General features: G+C 33.8%; 1 protein-coding gene across 3 annotated transcripts in view; it reads right to left on the bottom strand.

The window, feature by feature from the left end:
• LOC114328891 (transcriptional enhancer factor TEF-1) overlaps positions 1 to 17,488 on the bottom strand; it is a 522,782-nt gene that overhangs the window by 260,521 nt on the left and 244,773 nt on the right. The gene's annotated exons all lie outside the window — the stretch shown is intronic.

Genomic DNA, 17,488 nt, shown 5'->3' with positions numbered 1-17,488 from the left:
ATATAACACAACAGTGATACCAACTGTGCTCTATGCAAGTGAAAACTGGACAATACTGGAAAATCATAAGAGCAGAATAAATGCAATGGAGATGAGACATTTAAGAAGGATAGTTGGAAAGACAAAATGGGATAGATTAAGCAACGAGACTATTAGGAGAATGGCCAACCAAGAACCAATAATGAATAAACTAAAAAAGAGACAAATCAATTGATATGGGCATTTGATGAGGATGCAACCCAACAGAATTACGAGAAGAGTCCACGAAGCAAGGAACATTGTAAAAAGAAAAAGAGGCAGACCAAGAAAAAAATGGATACAGCAAATAGTAGAGGCGGGAAAAGTTAAAGGAAAATCACTCGAGGAATTAAAAATAATGGCAGAAAACAGAAAAGAATGGAAGAGATGGGTGAATGTAAATTAAAATAGCGATCCCAAATCCGACACCCTGATAGGGACACAAGGAAGGGGAGAAAGAAAGAAAGATAAAACAGCTTTTTGCAAAATTCTGATAAATTGAGAAACAATGAACATTTAGATCACCTAACCCTATGAAGCACTTCTGTCTAAAGCACCCTAAAATGGCATAAAATCATCATCTGTGTATTAACAATATTTTTTATGGCGTTAAAGCTCCACAAAAAAGGGCAAACAACTGGAGAGAGAAAGAAGGGGACTAAGAATTGGATCAATCTTTCAAACGACCTACACCAAAATTTTCGAATAGATTCGATTATTGTGAATTAAAAAACGATTTGAACCATATCTTCCTCAAGGGTTAAAAAATTACAGACGTCTGCGAAAAATTATAAAATAATTTGTATTTATTAATTTTCCCTTTAAGGCCTTATCAATTCTGATATCGAGTAAAAAAAAATGCAATTTCTAACACAGTTCTTATCATAGAGAAATGTAAAATTGTACGGGTAAGCTCGTTACATATGTTGTATATCTTGTATATGTACATAAACTGACAAAATGGACATACTGCTGTAGGTTTTGCAATTTTTTATGAATGTCCTGAGGGATCCCTAGAAAAAAGAGTGTGTAACTAGTCTTTTTGTTACCAAACGTAAAATACTATTGACTATACTAGGGCGGTCTGACCGCCCTAGTATAAGTACTTCGCCTCCAAAAGAATAACGAAAATTTTGGAAAAGGGGCGATTTATTTTTCAATATTGTTCAACTTCTTTAAGCCGCCTGAAAAATTCGTTTTTCGGGGTCTGCAAAGTAGGCTTCCATGGCGGCGATGAACTCCTCATTCGACTTAATTTCTGCCAGACGCGTGACTTTTTAAGTCTGAAAACAAAAAGAAGTCATACGGGGCCAAATCTGGAGAAGACAATGGATGGGACAGCAGTTCGTAGCTCAAATTGACCACTTTAGTCATGGCGACGACGAAGGTGTGAGCTGGTACGTTGTCATGGTGGAAGAGTACTTTTTTCTTCCTCAAATTGGGGCTGTTTTTTCTGCAAGTCAGCGAGGAATGGGTTCATTAATGCGGCATTGTAAAGCCCTTTGACCGTTTTGCACTTTTTCAGGAAGTTGATAAAAAAACACACTTTACGAATCTCAGAAAACGATGGCCACCACCTTTCCGACCAATATGACAGTCTTTGCCTTCTTCGGAGCACGTTCGCGGATTGACGTCCACTATATTGACTGTTCTTTGGTTTCTGGTAAGCACCGGTGGATCTAAGTTTCGTCGTCGACGGTTATGAAGCAACGTAGAAACTCCGTCAGATTACGCTTAAATAACCTCAGACGGTGAGAAGAGTTACCGTACACAGCTTTCAAGAGCTCTTTGTCTGCATAGTTTTCATTTTTCTAAAATCCCCTAACACGCTCGCTTCCACACGCGGTCAAATCAAAACTACGAGTCTGATTCGGCCGAGATTTTGACATAGGTTGCCTACAAGAATATATTATACGATAGTAAATTTAAAAAATTGATTTCTCTTGCGATAGTGGCGCCATCGAGCGCCGAAGCTCTTAGTACTTATGGGATGACCCACGTATGTGGCATTAGGGATAGGGATCATATTTGTAAACTTTACTTTTATGAAAAGACGGGATTTATGTTTTAATAACATAAATTGAAGTGATTGGCTAAATGACTACATAAATAATCAAACAATATTTGAAAACTCACACCTAGATCGACATCCCGAACTTTGAAGGCAGTCAAACGATGTAATAGAAGTTACTTATTTCATAAAAATAATTGGGCCCATCGGGAATCGATCCCTAACACAAATACGTAGTTGACTTCTTCTCTATTCTTCTTAGAAGAATTGTGGCGTTAATTATATCTACCAGATTTGGAACTCTAATGAACACATGTCAAATTTGTAATGGATGATCTTGAATTCTAGGAATCGGACACATCTCTATATACAGTAAAAACCGATTACAAAACTAACCATCGCTAAGTTGTCAGTTCCTTACAACTATTTTAATTGTGTTCACGGTAATGCTAATTATAGAGATCTTGCCAACATTATCGAGGTGAATGTTACTTTGATGATATTTTCTTTGCACCAAAAATAGGTGCACAAGTCCCATTCTTTATGTAATGCGGTTATCGAACGCAACTTAGTTATATGTAGCTGTTGATTTATCAAGGGATTTAAGCAGACGCAAAAGTAACATTTACTAATTCATGCAGAAAGTGCTTAAACGCGTATTTTTTGATGGATGTAATATGCCGATGGAGAATAGATTGGTAATATCCACTTTGAGTAAAGCAACCATCAAAGCACGGAGGCTGTCCACAAAGAGGAGTTCTGTCACCTCTACTTTGGGCAACCTTCGTAGATGATCTTCTCAAAAATATGTCCACAGAAGACTTTTACTGTCTAGGATACGCTGACGATATTGCAAGCGTCGTCCGGGGCCGGTTTGCCCAGGTGTTTTCTGGGACAATGCAAGCAGCCCTAAATATAGTTGACGACTGGTGTAAACAAGAGAGACTGATAGTCATTGCTCAGAAAACACAAATCGCCAAATTCACCAAAAAGACAACACTACAAGGCCTTAAAACACCGGTGCTGGGAGGAACAGAGATTTCATTTGCCAAAGAAACAAAATACCTTGGGGGTTATTTTGATCATAGGCAAACCACACAGAAAGCTAGGGATTTAAGCCCAAAATGACTCTATGGTTGTACACAAGGATTACTAGACCAATGACAACCTATGGGTCGGTGACGTGGTCGACAAAGACGCAGCAAGTGGGAGCAATAAGGCTGCTAAATACTACACAAAGGCTAGCGTGCCTGTGTATTACGGGGGCCTTAAAAACAACTTCTACAGCAGCGTTGGAAGTCCTACTGAATCTACCACCACTTTATATCTTTTTACTGGACGGAGCCAGACGAGTGATGCACAGATTAATGTATAGTCAGCAACATTAAGCCAGGTGCTTGGTTCTAGCAATAGAAAGCTAATCGAGGAACTAAATGCAAATATTGTGATAAGGCAACCTATAGATGCATCAGCTACGATATACAATAGCTTTAACAATAAGTGCAAAATTAATATACCAGGCAAGGAAGACTGGAAGGAAGGTGTATCCATACAAGCTGCTGCTACCTGGTACACTGATGGCTCAAAAACATCGGAAAGTGTGGGAGCCGGCTTAGTAAGGACAAATCAAGGGATACATTTCCCGATAAGTTTATCCTAAGAATTTCACAGTTTCCAGGTGAAAATAACAGCAATCCATCACTGCGTGAGAGAAATATAGAAAGGCAGGAAAGATCGTTTCCTTCGATTGCCATCTTCACAGACAACCAGGCAGCGCTTAAGGCACTCAATTCTCTAGAAGGTTACGGTAGCCTGGGTACCGGGGAAGGGGGTCATAAGGGCAATGAAAAAGCAGTTGAAATTACCAAACAAGGCCCATCAATGCCATTCGTTGGACCGGAACCTTCTGCGGCGTTGCAAAGGCAGTAACAAGAACGGCTACAAGAAAGTGGGTATAATAGCTCACAAATCTTTGGAATGGTGGATGTGGAGGAATTTACCAGGACAAAGACCGGCGAAACACTTCATTACAGAATATTCGCCAAATTTTACAAAAACAGGAAAACAGTCAAAGCCATAGTAGGTTTGGTAACGGGGCACTGTAAGCTGAACAGGCACTTATAAATAGTCCAGGGCGCATCTGTTTTGAGATGAACGTTGAGAGGTGACTCAAATTTTTTTGCAGAAATTGCTTGAAAATAACTTAAATAATAATATTTGAGTTATCCTCCCATTCAAAATGGTCCGGAACATTGTTTAAATAATCAAAATGTCAAAATATGAAGGAAAAATTAGATTTTTTTATTGGTTTTTTGATTATAACTTTAAAACTATTCATTTCTGAGAAAAGTTGTACTGACATAAAAGTTGCGTAATTAAATTTCCTACAATATAGAATTGGTTAAAAATTTAAAAAATAGTCAACTTTGTTGCAAAATAGCAATAATTGCGAAAAAAAAACATACAAAAACAAGTATCCGCATTTTACGCTTTTCAACCATTTATGCTACACTTAGGACCTTCATATTTTACCCAGAAAAACTTCATGATATAGTAAAACAACACTGTAAATTTCATTAAGATCGGTTTAATAGATTTTGCAAAATAAATTTTGCAATCCAGCTTTCGCAAAAAAAAATTAATTTTTTTAAAACGTTGCAGGACTGAAAATAAAGCAGATAGCAAGTTGATTTTTTTTGCTTATAGAAGTGTACTGTACCTTTCATTTGCAATTTGCAAAATTAAAATCGATTAATTACCACGGCGTCAGGAAATTTTTTAAATAAACATTAATTTTTGGTGCTACGCGCAGGACAGCGGTGTTCGATTCACACAAGTTGATTTCCACCAAAATTTCTTCCAAACTTTATCTAATATATTATTTTCTTACTCTATATTTTGTTGTATTTTAATATTTTAATTCCACAAAAATCAAACTAATTTTATTATTGCTTGTGAAATATTGTTTAAACAATTGCATATGTTTAAAAATAATAAACTTTTATTTTCTAAGTTAAAATATATGAACAAAGAAAGTTTTTGCTAAAAAAAGTGTTATTTCAAAGGATAGAGTATGTGTTTTTATTTTGCAATAAACAAATTTATTTATTTATATCGAAATGTAATAAAAATTAAAATGTTTCAATCATTATCAAAGGTCATTGGAATGCCCAATCAGAGCAAACTATCCGCTGTCCTGCGCGTAGCACCAATAATTATTGTTTATTTAAAAAAATTCCTGACGCCGTGGTAGTTATTTGATTTTAATTTTGCGAATTGCAAATGAAAGGTACAGTACACTTCTATATGTAAAAAAAATTTCAACTTGCTATCTGCTTTATTTTCAGTCCTGTAACATTTTGAAAAAATGAATTTTTTTGCGAAAGCTGGATTTAAAAATTTATTTTATAAAATCTATTGAACCGATCTTAATGACATTTACAGCATTGTTTTACTGTATCATGAAGTTTTTCTGGGTGAAATATGAAGGTCCTAAGTGTAGCATAAATGGTTGAAAAACCTAAAATGCGAATACTTGTTTTTGTATGGTTTTGTCGCAATTATTGCTATTTTGCAACAAGGGTGACTATTTTTTAAATTATTATCTAATTCTATATTGTAGGAAGTTTAATTACGTAACTTTTATATCAGTACAACTTTTCTCGGAAATGAATACTTTTAAAGTTATAATCAAAAAACGAAGAAAAAAATCGAATTTTTCCTTCATTTTTTGACATTTTGATTATTTAAATAATGTTCCAGACCTTTTTGAGAGGAAGGATAACTCAAATATTATTATTTGAGTTATTTTCAAGCAATTTCTGCAAAAAAATTTGAGAGTCACCTCTCAACGTCCAAATGTACTAATATTTTTACAGATGCGCCCTGGTCTATTAAAGATGATGGGATTTTCAGATGATGAGCTGTGCAGATTCTGTCACCTGGAAGAAGAAACAGCAGATCACATTGTGCGTTTCTTTGCATTAGAAGACAATCCGCCAACAAAGAGCTACATGGAAGGTTCAGTCTCGAAGCTATTAGACTTTTTAAAAAGGATCAGGCTAGAGAATGTAATCTAGGACTAGAGGACCAAAATAAATCTGAAATGGTCCCAATAGAATAGGCCAAAAAAGCCACCTCTTTGAATCTGTCTATCTACTTTGATGATATTTACTTTGCACCAAAAATAGGTGCACGAGTCCCATTCTTTATGTGATGCGTTTATCGAACGCAAGTTAGTTATAGCTGTTGAGCATCAAAAGATTTAAGTGGACGCAAAAATTACTAATTCTTGCAAAAAGTGCTTAACCTGGTATTTTTTCACGAATGGAAAGGAGACAGCACAAGCAGCAACGCGAATGACAACGTGGATGCTTCATACACTATTGTTTTTTCGGCCCTATGCCAATAATAACGATAAAGTACCTTAAAACGTACTGAAGAAAGTGAACACGTAATTAATGTTGTTTCTGTTTTAGTTTGCGATGTGGTTCATAAAATCACCATTGCTTGGTTAAATCTGAAATTTGTTTCTTAGTTATTGATTGGTCGATAGTTACGTTTTTTATTTTCATTTGATGTCGAAAGTTGGTAATGAGAATTTCTGATGGTAGTATGTATTTGGAATTTGTAAAATGGGGAAGCGCAGTTATACTTACACATTTATTACGTAAACTGAAGAGCAGACTCACCTGTAACAAGAAGGAAATGTATAAGGAAAGTGATACAAAATGTGAAATTATCTAAATTAAAACACTTTTTTAAAGCTTCCTAAAAACGTTTAATTTAAATGAATAAGCATATTAAAGATACGTTTGTCCTTTGTCATCACTTTTAGGCTCATGATGTAGCATTAATGTCGACCTAAATATAGCCAGACAATTTTATTTAGTTAAAAAAGTGGAGTGTTCTGTTAATATGCAGACTTCCAAATCACTTTACCAGTTAAGAAACATCTGAGTGCTGATAGCATAGTTCTCCTTCTTCTTCTTCTTTTATATAGGCAGTACTGCCTGTTTTTCTTCAACGGGGCCTTTCATTCTGTCCCTAAATTGTCATTCCATCTTTTCCTTGGGCGTCCTATACTTCTCCTGCCTAACGGTGACTTGTCCCTGGCTATTCTTACTATCCTTGATTCAGACATCCTGCTTATGTGCTCATTCCACTCTTCTTTTCTGTTCTTTACCCAGGTATTTATATTGTCTACCCCACATATGCGTCTGATTTCCTCACTTCTTACCCTATCCTGTAGTCCTTTTCCAGAAATCCTTCTTAAGATCTTCATTTCGTTGGTTTCCAGATGTCTTCGTGTTTTGCTTGTATCTGGTCTTGTTTTGGCCGTGTAAGTCATAACTGGCCTAATAACTGACATATATTCGGGCCTTTGTTTCCAATCTTAGGTGTTTGTTTTTCCAAATTGTGTCGTTTAGGCATCCGGCCGTTCTACTGGATTTAATTATTTGGTCTTTTACCTCTTCTTCGATATTGTTGTCGGCTGATACATTAATTCCCAGATATTTGAAAGTCATTACTTGTTGTATAATTTGATTGTCTAACTCCAATTTGCATCTTATTGGTTCTTTTGCAATTACTAAGCTTTTTGTTTTTTGGACTGATATTTTCATATTACATAATTTCTTTCGCGTTAATGTTGAACTCGTGCAATAATCTTTGTAGGTCGTCTTCGCACTCTGCTACTAACACGGTGTCATCAGCGTAACAGAGTATTTTTATCTCTCTATTGCCCATTTTGTACCCTCTTTATTCTTCACTTTATTTATTATTGCATCCAATATTATGTTAAACAGTAGAGGGCATAGTGAATCTCCTTGCCTGAATCCTGTGTTTGTTTCTATGGGTTCTGTTATTATTCCATTGACTTTCATTTCTATTTTATTTCTTACATATATGTTTTCTATCAGTTTTATGATATCCAGTGGTAAATTTTCCTCATATAGTAGGTGTATAGTATAGTTTAAAGTCTAAATTAGCTAACTAGAGGTCCCTTCATCTGGGAAGGCACTAATTTGCATATTATGGCGCATCTAAAAATGGTCTAAGAACCGTCTTTAAGTTAGTGATTGGTTACTGACATTGAAATTTTATTACTGAGTATTGAAATTATTTAATGCTAAGGCGTGTCTTACGAAGAAACTTCAAATTTGGCTTCTATACAAGTGCAATATTATGCAAATTAGTACCTTCCTAAATGACCGGATCTCGATCCTATTTTATATTTAAATTAACTAATTATCTTAGACAGATCAATGAGAGTGGACAGCAAAATCAGGTTGTATTAGATCTATTATTACATAGAAACCAGGTAGAACATCAATAAAACCAATAGTGTGCTACGGGCACCATCAATGTACGAATTAAGAAGCTAAAATTAAGAATGTTAAAAAATAAAAGAAATGAAATAAGAAACGGATATACACTCATGGAGAAAAATATCAAATATTTTAAAATTATATTTTGAAGTGGAATTTTTTGTGCTGCACTCTCTCAAACTTAGCCCTCCCAGTGTCATAGGAATAAGATTTCTTTTCCGAATGCGATGTTTTAAGTTTTATATAAATGTTCGATTGGATTTAAATCTAATATGGGCTATATGGTGGCCAATATAATCTTTTATATTGAATTTCATTTTGAATAACCGAGAACAACAGGAAAAAATTTGAAGCTGTAGAAATGGATGTGTTTAGAAGATCGTTAGGTATATCCCGTAGGGAAAGAGTTCGAAATGAGGAAGTAAGACGACGAATTGGAATAGATGGTTACTTAACAACAGACATTGAGAGGAAACAGTTGATTTGGTATGGTCATGTTCAAAGAATGGAAGACACAAGATTGCCCAAAAAGATCATGCAGTGGGTACCACCAAACCGCAAAAAACGAGGAAGACCCAAAAAGACATGGAAAGAAGGGGTAACTATGGAAAGAAGGACGTGGAAGTTAGGCATCGGACAACGTCGAAAGACGTTCTAAAACCGATACATATATATATATATATATATATATATATATATATATATATATATATATATATATATATATATATATATATATATATATATATATATATATATATATACGTCTTTATATCAAGGCGAGATCCGACTAAATCGAGGACAACCCGAGATCCACCAATAGGAAATTAATTATTGGAGTATATTGTTCATAAGTATCTTTATAATTAACATATTAATCATGGCACACTTAGAGGGGAAAAGATATTTGTACTTAAATTTTTCTGATAAATTTACAGCGAAACGAGATCCGTCGCTGAAAAGTAAAGGGGAGGACTTATATACGAAATTTTAGATATTTACCGTTCAACGCGAGATCACACACTGATGCCAGCTCTAAAGAGTATTAGTCGAGCGGTTGGAGCTCGTGTTGTATTGTATATTTCCCACGATATAAAGATATATAATGGGCGTAACTTTTAAGTATCGCTTCTTTTGTGTCTTTAAAGTCTACGATTGACCTTTCAGAAAGTCCCTTAGTTTTATTACATACATAAGGGTGTGAAAAAAGAAAAAGAATACTTGACAAATAATAACCATTTAATAATGATAATTATTTGCAATACAATATTTTAAAACTATACATTAATATTCTTAAAAAAACACTTACTACGAAACCAAAATGTAATTATTATATTGTTAAATAATACAAATTGTTACAAAATAATTATTTAAATGATTGCTTGTTTTAAAGATACATTACAAGAAAGTAAAATTTTTTATAAATATTATTAAAGTTTAAAAAATAAAATAACTCAATATGTAATTATTATTTGATAGTTAAAAAATGATTTTAAGTAAAATTATTTAAAAGATAAAAAGAAACACACATAATTTTCAGGGTCAACTCCTAATTGCATGAAAATTTGGATTTAGATTCTACCCATCCCCCACTTCAAAGTTGAATTTGTGCCGTTGATTGCTTTTACTTGGAGGGTGAAAAAATATACGTTTAAAATAAGTCCGGAAACAGATCTGACTAAGTTTAAGCAACTTTTGTTCTATAGAGTTTTTTTAACTTAGGTACTAGGTTAATTTAGTAGTAGGTACTAGAGTCACTTGCGACTAAAAATATTTACTTTTCAACAAAAAAAAAACACAAATACTCAAAAAGTAAGTATTATATCGAAAAATATTCTTGGAAAAAATGTAGCATATAAAAAAAACGAAAAAATGGTATATTCTTAGTCTATAGAACCAGTAAAAGTAAATTTGTAGCTCATAAAAAAGACGATCTTATCCTTCAAATTCCAAATCAAATATTTTAACGTGATACATAGTACCAAAAAATGAAGCTCTTTTCGGGGAAAACCCATTAAAATTTTTTTAAAGTGTTAACAAAAAGCTTTATTTTATTTTATAAAAGTTATATACGGGTAGGAGAGACAACGGAACGAATTTTCGAACGTTTAAACAGACGACATCCCAGATTTACCAATTTCTGGACAATTGATCCAAAGGCTGGATTCTAACAACGAAACAGTTGTGGATTTTCAAGTTTTCAATGAGAGTTAGAATGAAAAAACATTAGTGACCTCGAGTATGATGGTTTGGAGAATTTGGCTGGTTATATCTGCCATAAATTGAAGGACTCCAGTATTCAATCCGAAGATGTTTCAACGTACACGTGGGTTGATCATTTGAGTAAGTGTGGTTTATGTAAACCATCAGACACTCTCTTGTCATATATTAAGTAACTGGAGACAATTTTTCCTTCCACATGAATGGTGATTCCATTTTGGTAACTAAAAATTATTTAGAAAACCTTATGTCCAAAAGTGTAACTGTAGACTGTTCTAACAAAGCGAACAAGTTATTTTTTAGGTCTCGGATGTACTTCCGAATTAAAGAATTAAACAAGTCTCTTAACAACCTGACATTGCGTAAAAGAAAAATTATGAAAACTGCTACATAGTTGCTGTATGTACGTCTATTTCACATGCACAAAATTTAAATAAAGTGCATGGCATGAAAACTGTAAAACTTATTTTTGTCTTTTCCAAGCCTCTTACTTAAATCTGATGAATACATTATTTAAAAAGTAAAAAATTTTGTTTTTTTATCAATCCATTAAATTTATGGTTTTATTTTGGGGCTTTTCTTCCCCTTGGTAAAAATTATATTTACTAATATGTAGGCCACTAATCAATTTTTGCCAACTAACGAAATATAATAATTTTAGTAGATATCGATTATATGAATATTTTTATTTTCCGGATACCAATATAATCAAGAAACTGGGAACTTTACAAATAACTGAAAATCAATTTAAATAAAAGTAAATAGTTTAATAATTTTCCTCTAAACTATAAAAATCACTTAGTTTCTTTTAGTCATAATTCATTCATTTGTATTATTCTCAAATTTCATTCGCGTTCGTATTACGAACGCATAGACGGGACTATGCTTTACTCTGTTGTTAACGTCATGCGCCAATCGGACGAGCTTACGTAACTAGAATATCAGGGTGTGCATATTTCCGGGTCCCGGTGAATTCGTATCTATTTTAATCCCCATCCTAATTACAGACCAACTGGCAACTCTGGTGCGCAGATAATTTTTAAATAACGCATTAACTACCGGTGAATTGGTAACTTTCATTTTTTAAGTATTGTTGATAATCTAATATCGGTATTCCAGGTATTTAGCGCTGCACTCCTAGAAAATGGAAAAAATGTCACAGGAAGTGAAACCGATGATGAAACGAAACGCAAAAGAGAAAACTTGGATGATTGTTTTAATAGAAGTAAAATTAAAAAACGGTCACCAAGCAAAGCAGGCAACGAAAACAAGGAAGACATGGAAAATGTTATGATTACAATAATGAAAGAGCTAATGAATAAAAACGATGAAATGCTTCAGGAAATAAAACAAATAAGGAAAGAATAACAACAAACCAATAAAGAGTTAATGGGTGTAAAAGCAGAGAAACAAAAACTAAAAAAAGAAGTAAAACAGCTACATGAATGAATGGAGCAACTGGAGAAATTTAGCAAAAAGAAAAGCTTGATCGTAACTGGGTTGAAAGTAGAAACAAATGATTATAAGAAATTAAAAGAAGAAATGGAAAATTTCAGAGCCCAAGAGTTGCAAATACAAATAAAACTAAGAAGTGCAAAAAAAATAGGAGAAACAGTATGCGCAATAGAAATAGAAGCCCTCACGGATAAAATGGAAATCCTAAACAAGAAACGTAAACTAAAACAGCATAAATATCGTATCTATATAATATTAGGGGAGCCCAAGCGGGGATTTTTGCAGTTACTCGAGCGCGTCAGATTATCATATGGGGAGAAACGTGGTACCCTGCAGATGTACCTCTGCCATATATTGGCTCTTAACACAGGGGAGTTCGTTTAGGGGGGCCCGAAAAAAAAATCAATCCTTAAAAATACTCGAAATTGTCAGATTAAGATAAGGTAAGTTAAGTACATGCAAAACAGTATATATTTAAAAAATCTGACGATTTGAGCAGGGCGTAAGGGAATTGGTGAGTCACAAAGTTTCACAAGAAAAAGGCGAATATTTCGCGAAATAAACGTCAGATCGAAAAACAAAAAACTACACGTTCAATATTTTTCAAAAGTCTATCGATAGATACCAAACACGACCCCTCGCAGAGAGGGGTGGGGGGTAAATTTTAAATTTTAAATACAAATCCCGCGATATTTAGTAAAATAAACATCAGATCGAAAAACTGCAAAATACACTTATTTAATATTTTTGAAAAATATATCGAATGGTACCAAACGCGACCCCCACGGAGGTGGGGTGGGGGGTTACCTTAAAATCTTAAATGGGAGCCCCCATTTTTTATTGCAGATTTGAATTCTCTGCATAAAAATAAGCAACTTTTATTCGAACTATTTTTTCGAATTATGGATAGACGGCGCTATATTAAAAAAAAACGATTAATGGAAATGGAAAATTAAATTAAAAAATGGCAAGCGCCCGCTAAAATGGAAAATTTTACTTAACTTTTTTTGGTTTTAGGACCTAATAATCACAACCCAATAGGTCCCCAAAGCGCTCGAGTGACTGCACATTTAGCATACTTTGCTCCCCTACCATAAACAACGATTGGACATCGAAAGAAAAAGAAATACAAAAGGAAATAACTAAAATCGGCTACAAGAAATTAATAGTGAATGGCAAAATCTAGATATGGGACGAAGAGAGAGAACAGCTGATAGAAAATTCAAAAAACTAATAAACGAAGAACAGCGGCTGAAATATGATATTGACATGGCAAAAAAAGACTCGGAAATGCAAACGGTTAACGAAAACAAAATAACGCACACAAAATAAAGAAAGAATCTCAATAAGAAGAAAAGAACAAAACCCATTAGAATGGGCTCTTGGAATATTAGAACCATGCTGGCATCAGGTAAGATGCAAGAAATAGCTCTTGAAATGAAAAAATACCAACTAGAAATCCAGCCGTACAGGAAATACGATGGAAGAAAGAAGGAAAAATTGAGAAGAAAAACTTTAGCATGTATTATTCGGGAGAAAACAAACAGGGAACGAATGGTACGGCATTTATGGTGAACAAAAAAATGAGGGAAAAACTGATACAATTCAAAGCAGTTAATGAAAGGATATCTTACATAAGAAAATAAACAAGCCCACATCTCGATAGTCAATTGCTATGCACCCACCGAAGAAGCAAACCAAGAAGATAAAACAGAATTCTAAGACATCCTGGAAGAAACCTGTGAAAATATTCCGAGGAATGACATATTAATAATATTGGGTGATTTCAATGCAAAGATCGGAAAGGAGGACTATAATCGTAATGTAGCTGGCAAAGAAACCATTCATGAAACTACGAATGATAATGGAGGAGAAATCTGCAACCTAGCAGCAGCAACAAATACATATATAGTTAGTACTGGGCATAAACATAAAAAAGAAAACAAAATAACATGGATGATACCAGGAAGAATGGATGGAAACCAAATAAATCATACTCTAATTTCGAAAAAGTGGACACAAATAGTACAAGACGTAAGGTCATATAGAGTGGCAAATGGAGGCACTGACCACATATTGTTGATAGCAAAACTTAAGATGAAAATAATCAAAGCAAATAATCATAAGAAAGGAAAAAGGAGGAAATGGAATATAGCCAATCTGAAAACGCAAGAAACAAAGCAACAATATACAGAACAACTGGAACAGAAATTGGGTCAGTACGGGCACAAAGAAATAGAAGTAGAATGGAAAAACATAAAGAACAGCATAATAGAGACAGCAGAACAAATAATAGGATTCCAAAAAAACAAAGAATCGAAAGAATGGTTTGATGAGGAATATCACCAAAAAAGTCAACTGAAGCACCTCGCAAGAAACAAATGGCTACAAAGTGCCGAACAGGAACAACTGGACCAATATAGAAAAGAAAAACAAGAAGCATTGAAACTCTATAGAAGAAAGAAGAACACATAAATCTCTGAACAAATGCAAGAATTAGAAACGAATAATAAAGACAACAAGAAATTGTTCGAATAGATACAACAACAACACAGTACCAAAAAATCTGTCACAAAAATAAACAAAAAAGATTGGGAAAAATATTTCACGGACCTATACAAAAACGACAATAAGGCATATTCAGAGGATGAGGATATAAGAGATAACAGAGATGAAGAGGAAGTCGCACCTACTTATTAGGAATTCATGGAGGTATTAAAACAACTAAAAGTAAACAAAACGCCAGGGCCAGATGAAATCAACAACGAACTGATCATCAACGGCGGAGAGGAGCTCACGAAGCGAATGCACAAGTTAATGGTTACAATTTGGAAGGACGAAAGCATGCCCATAGAATGGAAAAACGGACACATCGCACCAATCTTTAAGAAAGAAGATCCAACTAAGTGCTGCAACTACAGACCAATTATGCTACTAAATACAACGTATAAGATATTGACCACAATTATAAGAAACCGACTAAATCAATACACAGAAAAAATTATAGGACCATATCAACAGGGTTTTAGAACAATAGATCAAAGGAAGATCAACAATAGATGCAATACAGCAAAAGTTAAAACAAATGAGGGCGATACAAATGACATCAAAATAGAACTTGAAGTAAGACAAGGAGACAGTCTGTCAACGACAAACGACACTATTTAATATCGCTCTAGAAGGAGTAATTAGGGACACAGGGCTGAAAAAGACAATTATTCAAAGCTCAACACAGATCATAGGATATGCAGATGAACTGGGACTGGTAGCACGAGATAAAAAAAGACTAGAAGAGGCACTTTTAACCCTGGTAAGAGAAGCAAAGACGAGAGGACTAATAATCAATCAGAATAAAACAAAATTTCTTATAAGCACACGAGACAATGTAAACAGAATAGCAGAAATAAAGATAGGTGAAAATACATTCCAGAGAGTAGATTGCTTCAAATACCTGGGGGTGATGGTGGACGGCAAAAACGGAAGGAGTATAGAGATAAACGACAGAATTAAAGCAGGTAATAGAGTATATTGGAAATATCACCAACTACTCAAGGACAAAACCTGAGCAAAAAAAACAAAATCAAAAATATACACAGCAGCAATCAGATCAGTGATAGCCTATGGAGCAGAAGTAATGTGCCTTACGAAAAAAGACGAAGAAAAGTTAAAAATAATTGAGAGAAAAATTATAAGGATACATGGCCCAGTAAAGACAGAAACAGGGGAATATTGAAAGCTGATGAACCATGAAATAATAAATATAAATAAAGAAGAAGATATAGTAAAATTCATTAAAGCACAAAGCCTCAGATGGTTTGGGCACACACAAAGAAGAGGGGTAAAAGAACTGATCAGGAAGATAATGAACTGGAAACCAGTAAAAAATAGACCAAGAGGAAGACCAAAAATTAGATGGGAAGATCAATTGCTAGACGATATATCAAAGATGGAAATTGCAAACTGGAGAGAAAAGATTCAGGACCGGAGAGAGTGGAAGAAGATAGTAGAGAGGGCAAAAAAACATCACAACCTATGAACTAAGACCTAAAGGAAAAGCGGACTAATTTACCGCGTGAAATGGATTAAAAGAGCTCATATTTGAGCGAGAAAAAAACATCACAACCTATGAACTAAGACCTAAAGGAAAAGCGGACTAATTTACCGCGTGAAATGGATTAAAAGAGCTCATATTTGAGCGAACTATACTCTAACAAGAGTGAACTGTCCATATAATAATTCCAGGTATGTACCTGTATAAATTACCCTCCTTGAAGTTGGTGTAAAAGGTATTCACCATTTATGTCTTGTCTTTTGGAAGGATTACTAGAGAAAATCCAAATAAATTTTGAAAAAATGGCTGAAATCGCTGAAATTCTTGTAACAGATTCCGTAATGAGTGTACATGGGTGGTAAATTATTTTAAATTTCACTTAAAGAAAGTGCTAAAAAGTCTAAAACATTTATGGTACTGTTCTGCATCTGGTTTCCAGGCAACCTGTTATACCGACGGTTAGTTTTTTTAATATTTTGAGTAGTAACTATGTTGGTTATCAACAATTTGATGTCAAAAATGCACATTTTGCCATTTTTTGTCTACCAGTAAGAAGAAAAACATTCAAAACAAAATTTAAGATAACCGCATTATAGAGCATGTAAAACAATTTAAACAAGGTTTTATAAATTTCGCTATACTTAATTGTTGCTTATAAAACTATAAATTAAGTCAGTTTAACGTTAATATAACTTATGTAAAAAATACAACTTATATCTCGATATTACGTGAAATAGCTCAAAGAAATGAGTAAAAATACACGGTTTTTATGACACTCAGTGTAACTACGTAACAATTGTTTTAGTTTCTCTATGGACGTAATAACAAAATTTATGTAAATCTGACCAATCTTTTCTCAATTTAACTATTTATTGACAATTTAAATGAAAAATAGCCGATTTTAAGAATTTTCGTCTATAAGTTACAATGTTTTACCAAAAAAACTGAAAAAAGAACCGATTAGTTTATTGAAATAGCCTTAAAATGAGTTGAAGTAAAATAGAATTGGAGCTTTGTTTATCAATAAACATTAACTATTCAAATTTATTTCTTACGTTTTAAGCTAACTACCTGAGGTACCCCTAAACCCTAAAAATGTCATCAAAACGACGATTTTGAAGCTCTTTCGACTGGATTAAAGAAGCTATTATCGATTCAAACAAAAGTTGTGTATTTTTAATTCTAAATTTCAACTATTTAATTAAAAATAAAGTGTTTCAGTTGAAAATTCAAAGTTGCTACACCCACCACTTTCGCAGGCAGAATAAGAACCCTGCTATTGCATAAGTATATAGATTTTGAAAAACCATTCAAAAAGCATTCCAAAGTTTTTTCGATATGCCGTCTAGTTCTCGAGATATTTGACAATCGCCTTTCTGGACAGAGCCCTTAAATAATGTAAAC

The sequence above is a fragment of the Diabrotica virgifera genome, chromosome 2, assembly GCF_917563875.1.
Source record: "Diabrotica virgifera virgifera chromosome 2, PGI_DIABVI_V3a".
Classification (NCBI taxonomy): Eukaryota; Metazoa; Arthropoda; class Insecta; order Coleoptera; family Chrysomelidae; genus Diabrotica; species Diabrotica virgifera.
Note: the sequence above shows the minus strand (reverse complement) of the source record. Positions and strands in the feature narration are given on the sequence as shown.